The 7,762-nt window shown below is 39.5% G+C and overlaps 1 pseudogene; it reads right to left on the reverse strand.

Annotated features, from left to right (window-relative positions):
* Nucleotides 1–4,829: 4,829 nt before the first annotated feature.
* On the reverse strand, nt 4,830–7,139 carry LOC130041636 (heat shock cognate protein HSP 90-beta-like; annotated as a pseudogene).
* Nucleotides 7,140–7,762: the final 623 nt, after the last annotated feature.

Here is a 7,762-nt window from a genome sequence, read left to right on the forward strand (position 1 = left end):
TATTCAATAAATAATTTTTTAAAAAAAATAGCATGTTTGGTGGCTGGAGTGATAGCAGATCGGGTAGGGCGTTTGCCTTGCACGCAGCTGACCCAGGCTGACCTGGGTTCAATTCCCAGCATCCCATATGGTCCCCCAAGCACCACCAGGAGTAATTCCTGAGTGCATGAACCAGGAGTAACTCCTGTGCATCACCGGGTGTGACCCCAAAAAGCAAAAAAATAAATAAATAAATAAAGTAGCAAGCTTTCAAAAAAAATAGCATGTTTTGTCATAATTACTATGTTAGTGCAAAAGTATTCAAGATAAAAACGTAATAATTTACCTCCTTAAAAAGTTCTGTTAGATAACAGTGGAAATATTTAAAGATATAAATTATATTCATTGAATACCTTAGTAAATGTTGCATGAAATCAACAAACACCTAAGTCAAAAAAGAAGAAAGAGAAAACTAACTTTTTATCTTCCATTTCCTTCCTCAATTGAGGAAACAGTGGACACATACATAAATGAAAATGACATGAAAGTAAAACTTTAAAACTGCATTTTAAATTTCCAAATATTTGAGTCAATGCAATAGTACAACAGAGAGGGTGCTTCCCTTGCATGTGCCAGTAAAGATTCTATCTCCTCCATCCCATATAGTCCTCAGAGCCCCTCCAAGGGTGACCCCTGAGCACAAAGATAGGAGTAAATCTAAGAACCATCAGGTGTGACTGAAAAAAAATCTAACATTTTTTGTACCCAAAGAGGAAACCTACCAAACAATGTCTCCTACCATAAAATTATTAAGATATTCATTGGGACATATATACCCATGACTTGTAGCAATGAACCCAAAGGAAGAACACCTATAGAAATCTTCATGAATCCCTGGAAGCTTATGATACTGAAATTATCCTTACCTGACCTCTTCCATCGTTGTGGCTAATCTACACATGGGTATGAGTTACAGAACTTTATATACAAGAACTGTTTTTTACTGAAGCACATTTATCACTATATAGATTAGATTGGTAGTGTTGTTTTTATTTTGTTTTATTTTTATAAAGTTGTTCACAATAGTTCATTACAGATAATATTCAAATACCAATCCCACCACCATGCACTTTCTCACCACAATAAGAGAAAAGTGTGTGAAGATTGTTGCATTTCATCCTGGAGCCATTTAAGGCCTTGTATGAGAGATTACAAGTATGTATGTTAAACCCAAACAAATGTGTGCTACTTTTGATACATTAGTGGTCTAGAATATAAGAGATCCTGTGAGTCGCATGCTCCAGGACATTCTGTGCTGTTGTTCCCTTCCAGGAGCTTTATTTCATAGTCTCTGGATCTTGGCCACTGATGGGGTTGTATGGCTCTAGGGGCAGTTTGTGGGTATAACTGCCAAGTTAACTGAAAACTAGGGAACTGCGGGTAGGAAGCTCAATCCCATTCCCAGAGAGTTTGGAGATCTCAGTCACGGGGCCCACATACCTGAGTTTTTCTGCAGGATACCTCATAGGTGAGGTTCATTCGAACCTGTGGAGAGTGGCCTTGAGCATGGCTGTGGAGTCAGGTTCTGAAAGTTTTTGGCTGCTGAAGTTCTGCTGGGGTGAGGAGGGAAACTCAACCGGTGCCCCTCCGAGTTATCCCAGTGAAGACAGCCTGGCATGGGGCCAGAACGGTCTGTGTGGTTCTCTATTTCAGTCTCTCAGCTCGAAAGTATTGCTGCTCTGTGTGAACTACATGTATTCTCTGGAGTGCTATTTCATTTCTCACTATAATAATATCTGTGCATTATCTCAGTTTGTTTCTTTGACAATACCTCTTATAATTACTCTATCATCATATATATTTCTTCCAATATTTTATATTAAAATTACATTATTTTTATAATATTTTTAAAAAATATTTTTATTTAGTTGTTATCTTCTTCAAAGTTAGTAATATAGCTTACCTTACATTTTTTAAATTAAAACTCAAAACATATGACAATAGTTTTGATAGATATATTTTAAGAACCCTTTCTTTTGGTGCTTTGAATATATGAGTGTGTTGTATTTAGATGCTTTCACACATATAATTATAGTACTTTTATTGCAAGTACATTCAAATGTGCCAAAGAAAAGTATGATAACTGGGGCATTTTCATAAGGTTAGATATTTTAATTATGGTCCCACTCTTGTATTCTTGCACTTATGAACAAGGTCCCAAAGATTCAGGGTGTATGAGAAGGGTTTGAGGTGCCAAATGAAGTAGCTACAAATTTAATTTCCAATGTTCGAGTGATAGCAATCTCATAAATAAATTTTTTCAAGTTATTTTATTGAATAATATTTCAATTAAAACTAATAATGCAGAACATTCTTGATGCTAGCTACAAATCATAAAACTAGATCCTAAATTTAGCTGCATTTTCCCAAAGCACAGAAATAATTTTTTCAGTCTACTGATAAACTCCTTTACCAATATCAAGATATATCTGAACATGTAACTGGAAGATCTCTTTTCTTTCTCTAAATTTTGGTTTGGACAAACAGATCCGTGTGTGTATGTGTGTATGTGTGTGTGTGTGTGTGTGTGTGCGTATGTGTGTATGTTAACCCCAAACAAATGTGTTTGTATGCAAATACAAAAAAAAGTTAGCCATATTAAAATAGATCTTAGTTCTATTTTTCAATCATTTAATCTTCTGAGAATCTAAAATAATGTAGACATAGTTGTCTGGGCAACACTGACAAAGTCCCAGAAGTTTCCAGAATCCACTCCCTCACCTTTTAAATAGGAATGCTAAAGTCTTACCAATTACTGCTCATTTTTAAAATGAAGTGCTGAGGTAGATCACACTCTATAAGCCAGTAATAGGACACCATTTTAAACTCATCATTAACATTTGTCCTTAGGGTAAGCAGCTCAGAAACTAGCAGCCCTTAATTAGACTGTATTAGACTGAGGGAATCTAGGACTTTCTCACAGTGAGAAGAAATTTATTTTCCATGGAATTAAAACCATGGAAAAGTTCAGAGGGCAAAGTAACGTTTTTAATGCTCATGGAATAGAAGTGATTATTTTTCTTGTTATGATATCATAAACATGTTTCACAACTCACTGATCAGAATCACATAATCAGCAACTAGTTGGGTAGCCTATAAGAAGTCTTGATACTTATCAAATATTTGTAAAGTACAAACACACAAACACACACGCACACACACACCAAACCCCATAAATCCTGACAAAGTAAGATATTTATGCTCTTGTATGGATAAACAAATGTGTGCAATGCTTCTCTGGCCAATACTTAAAACCATAAAGTTAATGATAAGTGTTAAAAATGCATTCCAAAATTTTATTTATAAATTCTGAGAGAATGTAGGAATATAGGAAAAAATGTTGCTTGAAATTTTGTGGCATCTACTGAAAATTTTAGTGTATGAGACTGAAATTAATAAGCAAATAGTCAACTTCAAAAAATATTTAAATTGGGCTGGAGCGATAGCACAGCGGTAGGGCGTTTGCCTTGCACCCAACCAACATGGCCGACCCGAGTTCGATTCCTCCGCCCCTCTCGGAGAGCCCGGCAAGCTACCAAGAGTATCTCGCCCGCACGGCAGAGCCTGGCAAGCTCCCCGTGACGTATTCGATATGCCAAACACAGTAACAACAAAGTCTCCAATGGAGACGTTACTGGGCCCACTCGAGCAAATCGATGAACAACAGGAGGGCCTTTATCTTTTACCTTAGTGAATAATTATTAAGGTAAGATAAGAATGGAAAGGCAAATATATATTAAAATATGTGACTCAACTTGTTTTTTACCTTTTTTTGGTAGAAAACACATCATCTTTATTTTGCATACTTTAATTGCATATTTTACAAAATAAACAAACACAATACACAACATCCAAACCTGTAGTCAAATTTGAAGAGGGTCGGCTTGGGACCCTACCCCATGCTGCCTTAAGGTAAAAAAAAAAAAACAGGAATGGAAAAAATAAAAGACCACTAAAGCCAGGTAGATAAGACCACTTAGGACACTATATAGGAGCAAATCTGCAGGTGGAAATTTTAGTCTACTTCTTCCATGCAAGATGCATCCTCATCACCCTCAAGAGAGAGTATCTCATCAGAAACAGGAGCACTAGTTTCCTCAGCTGTCACTTCATCTTCAGCAATGCCCAGGCCTAGCTTGATCATGCAGTAGATACAGTTGGAGTGGGCCTGGGGTTCCTCAAGTGAGAAGCCAGAAGAGAGCAGGGCAGTTTCAAACAACAGGACCACAAGGTCCTTGAAAACCTTGTCATTCTTGTATGCCTCTGCCTTCTGTATCAGTGTCTCCACATGGGGTGGTCAGGGTTGATCTCCAGGTGCTTCTTTACTTTCATGTAGCCCTTTATAGAGTTGTCCCAAGAGCCTGGGCTTTCATGATACTCTCCAGGTTGGTTGTCCAGCCTTAGTAGCAGAGTGAAAACATATGCCTATTAGATACTGTGACCTTCTCAACCTTCTTTGCAAGATTTCTTTCATAAGTTTGCACAGGTTCTCAAACTTGGCCTTGCTCTCCTCCATTTTCTTTTTCTCCTCTTCATCCTCAGGCAGTTCCATTCGACCCTCCCCCTGCCTCCAAGGCAGACAATTTCCCCTGTGCTTTCTCTCTCTCTACTAATATAAAACATTCTTGATTTGGGCCAGAGTAATAGAGCACTTATCTAAGTGCTCTTATCTCTCCAACCAAGGATTATTGATCTTGTATATGAGACTCAGGAAGCATTCCTGAAAACTTTCACCATTTGAGGACTCAAGGAAGAAGGCATCAGCTATGGAAGAGTAAGAGAAACTGTTTTTACCTTGTAAGTGAGACCAGGGTCTTTCCATCAAACTCCTTAAGCTGTGGCATGCAGTATTCATCAATGCACTTGGTCAGATACACTACCTCAAAGCCCCACTTTCGCACTCGCTCCACAAAAGAAGAGTTGGCAACCTGTTCTTTGCTCTCACCAGTGAAATAATAAATGGATTTCTAAGTCTCCTTCATTCAAGAGACATACTCTGAGAGAGAAGTCATCTCATCCCCAAACTGAAAGTGTTATAGCGCAGCAGCTCAGAAAGGCATCACCAATTAGTAGCCTTCATGGATTCCAAGCTTTAGGTTTTTGGCGAATGCTTCATAGAATTTCTTGTAGTTCTCCTTGTCTTCTGCCGGTTCAGAGAAGATATCAAGACACTTCTTAGCAATGTTTTTGTGAATGACCTTCAAGATTTTGCTCTGCTGGAGCATTTCTTGAGAAATATTCGGGGGCAGATCCTCAGAGTCAACCACACCACAGATAAAGTTCAGATATTCTGGAATCAGCTCATCACAGCTATCCATTATGAACACATGGTGGACATAGAATTTGACATTGTTCTTCTTGTTGTTGTTCTCAAAGAGGTCAAAAGGAGCCTGGCGGGAGATGAAGAGCATTGCCCTGAATTCCAACTGACCTTCTACAGAGAAATGTTTGACTGCCAAGTGGTCTTTCCAGTCATTGGTAAGAGTTTTAGAAAACTCTCCAAATTCCTCCTGGGTGATATCATCAGGATTTCTGATCCTAATGGGCTTCGTCTTATTTAATTCCTCATAATCAATGTATTTCTTCTTAATTTTCTTGGTTTTCTTTTTCTTATCCTTACGACTATCATCCTCCTTATCTGAGCCAAAATCTTCAATCTTGCGCTACTCCTCATCATCTTTATCCTCCTCTTCTTTTTCACCTTTCTCCTCTTCCACCTCATCATCACTGATTTCTCTCTCTCTTTCTCTCTCTCTCTCTCTCTCTCTCTCTCTCTCAATAGAGGTTAATAGGATAACCAATAAACTGTAAGTGCTTCTTCCCGACTTCTTTCACTCTTGTTTCCTCTAAGTACTCTGTCTGATCTTCTTTAAAATGAAGGATCACTTTGGTACCCAACCAATAGGTTCACCATGATCAGCACGGACAGTGAAGGAGACCCCAGCAGAAGACTGACAGGCATACTGCTCATCATCTGTGGAGCATGGTGACAGACACTGATGTAGATAAGACCTGACCTTGCAAAGCAGCCCAGAATCAAAGCCTCACAAGAGGGAGTATCTGGGCAAAGTTGGCAAGAACAGAGTATCAGCCAGAACTGGGTGTTCGGCCTTGAGCCTCACTCGACCTCCTAGTTACATGAGCCCTAGACACAGAAACTGTCACATACACTTAGCAAGTTATGCTAACTACAGCATTTAGCATTGACTGGGACTTGACTGGGGCAATACAGAGCTAGAGCGGTGATAGGCCAATAATGCTAAACTTTCTGTGACTAGACCATCCTCTTAAGTCGAGACTCCCTATAAAATATGTGTGTATTTGGCAATAAAGGGAACAGCCATTACCTGCTCCTGGAGGGTGTTTCTCCACATGCCTGTCATCCTTCACCCCGTGTCTACCCAAACCCAGTGCATAATGTGTCCAGGCACTGTTGGGGAAAAACTGTTCTCCAACAATCATCATTGTGCTTTGTAATCACAACCAAATTCTCTGCTACCAGGTAAGCAGAATAAAAGCCAACACGAAACTGCCCAATCATGGAGATGTCTGCACCAGCCTGAAGAGCTTCCATAAATGCTTTAGTGCCAGACTTGGCAATGCTTCCCAAATTGTTTATAAGATCAGCTTTGGAAATGCCAATGCCTGTGTCCTCCAGAGTCAGGGTGAATTCCTGGGGATTTGGGATGATGTCAATTTTCTTTTTTTTTTCCTTTTTGGGTCACATCTGGCAATGCACAGGGATTACTCCTAGCTCATACACTCAGGAATTACTCCTGGTGGTGCTCGGGGGACCATATGGGATGCTGGGAATCGAACCCGGGTTGGCTGCATGCAAGGCAACACCCTACAAGCTGTGCTATCGCTGCAGCCCCGATGTCAATTTTCAATTCTTTACCACTGTTCAGCTTGGAAGGTTTTGTCAGGCTCTCATAGTGAATCTTGTCCAATGCATCAGAAACATTACTGATTAATTGCTGAAGAAATATTTCCTTATTGGAATGAATGGTATTGATAACGAGAGACATCAGTTGGGCAATTTGTGCCTGAAAGGCAAAAGTCTCCACCTCCTCCTCTCCATGGTGCAGTTCCTCAGGCATCTTGAAGGAGAAGAGCCATAAACACTAAAGGAGGGTGGGATCGAACAGAGTCCAGCTCACGCACCACAAGAAGGCTGCATGGGGGCAACTCAAGAGTATACCTTCACTTTTATCTGGAACATGTTCACTAGTTCATAGGAATATCATAAATACAGATTTTTTAATATACTTAGAAACAAGATTAAATGTTTTAATGTTGCCAATTTACCCCAGTCATAAATTGTAAACTATCCTAAAGCTTTCTATTTGCTGTCTCTAAAAGTTCCTGTTCACATCTGTACCTGATTTTCCAGGGTAATATAAATTACATTGTTGCAAGTCATATGGGTACCTGGCCTCAAACTCTCATGTTACTTCTTGTTCTTTTATTTTTCACAATCCCCAAGTGGTACTTAGGAGCTTGAAGGCCCATCCAGGGGCTCTCAGCTAACTGTGCAATAGGTTCAATCAAGGGCCCTTGGACCACAGTACTGCTTACACGGGACAGTGAATGCTGGTCTAGTTTGTTAAGTATAACTGGGAAACCCCGAGTCTCCTGAGCGCTGACTGATGTATACCACTACAACCATAAAGAAAAGACAAAAAGAAATATTTTAGAGTACTGACCTTGATTTTATCTGGCT

The sequence above is a fragment of the Sorex fumeus genome, unplaced genomic scaffold, assembly GCF_029834395.1.
Source record: "Sorex fumeus unplaced genomic scaffold, SorFum_2.1 ptg000098l, whole genome shotgun sequence".
Taxonomy (NCBI): Eukaryota; Metazoa; Chordata; class Mammalia; order Eulipotyphla; family Soricidae; genus Sorex; species Sorex fumeus.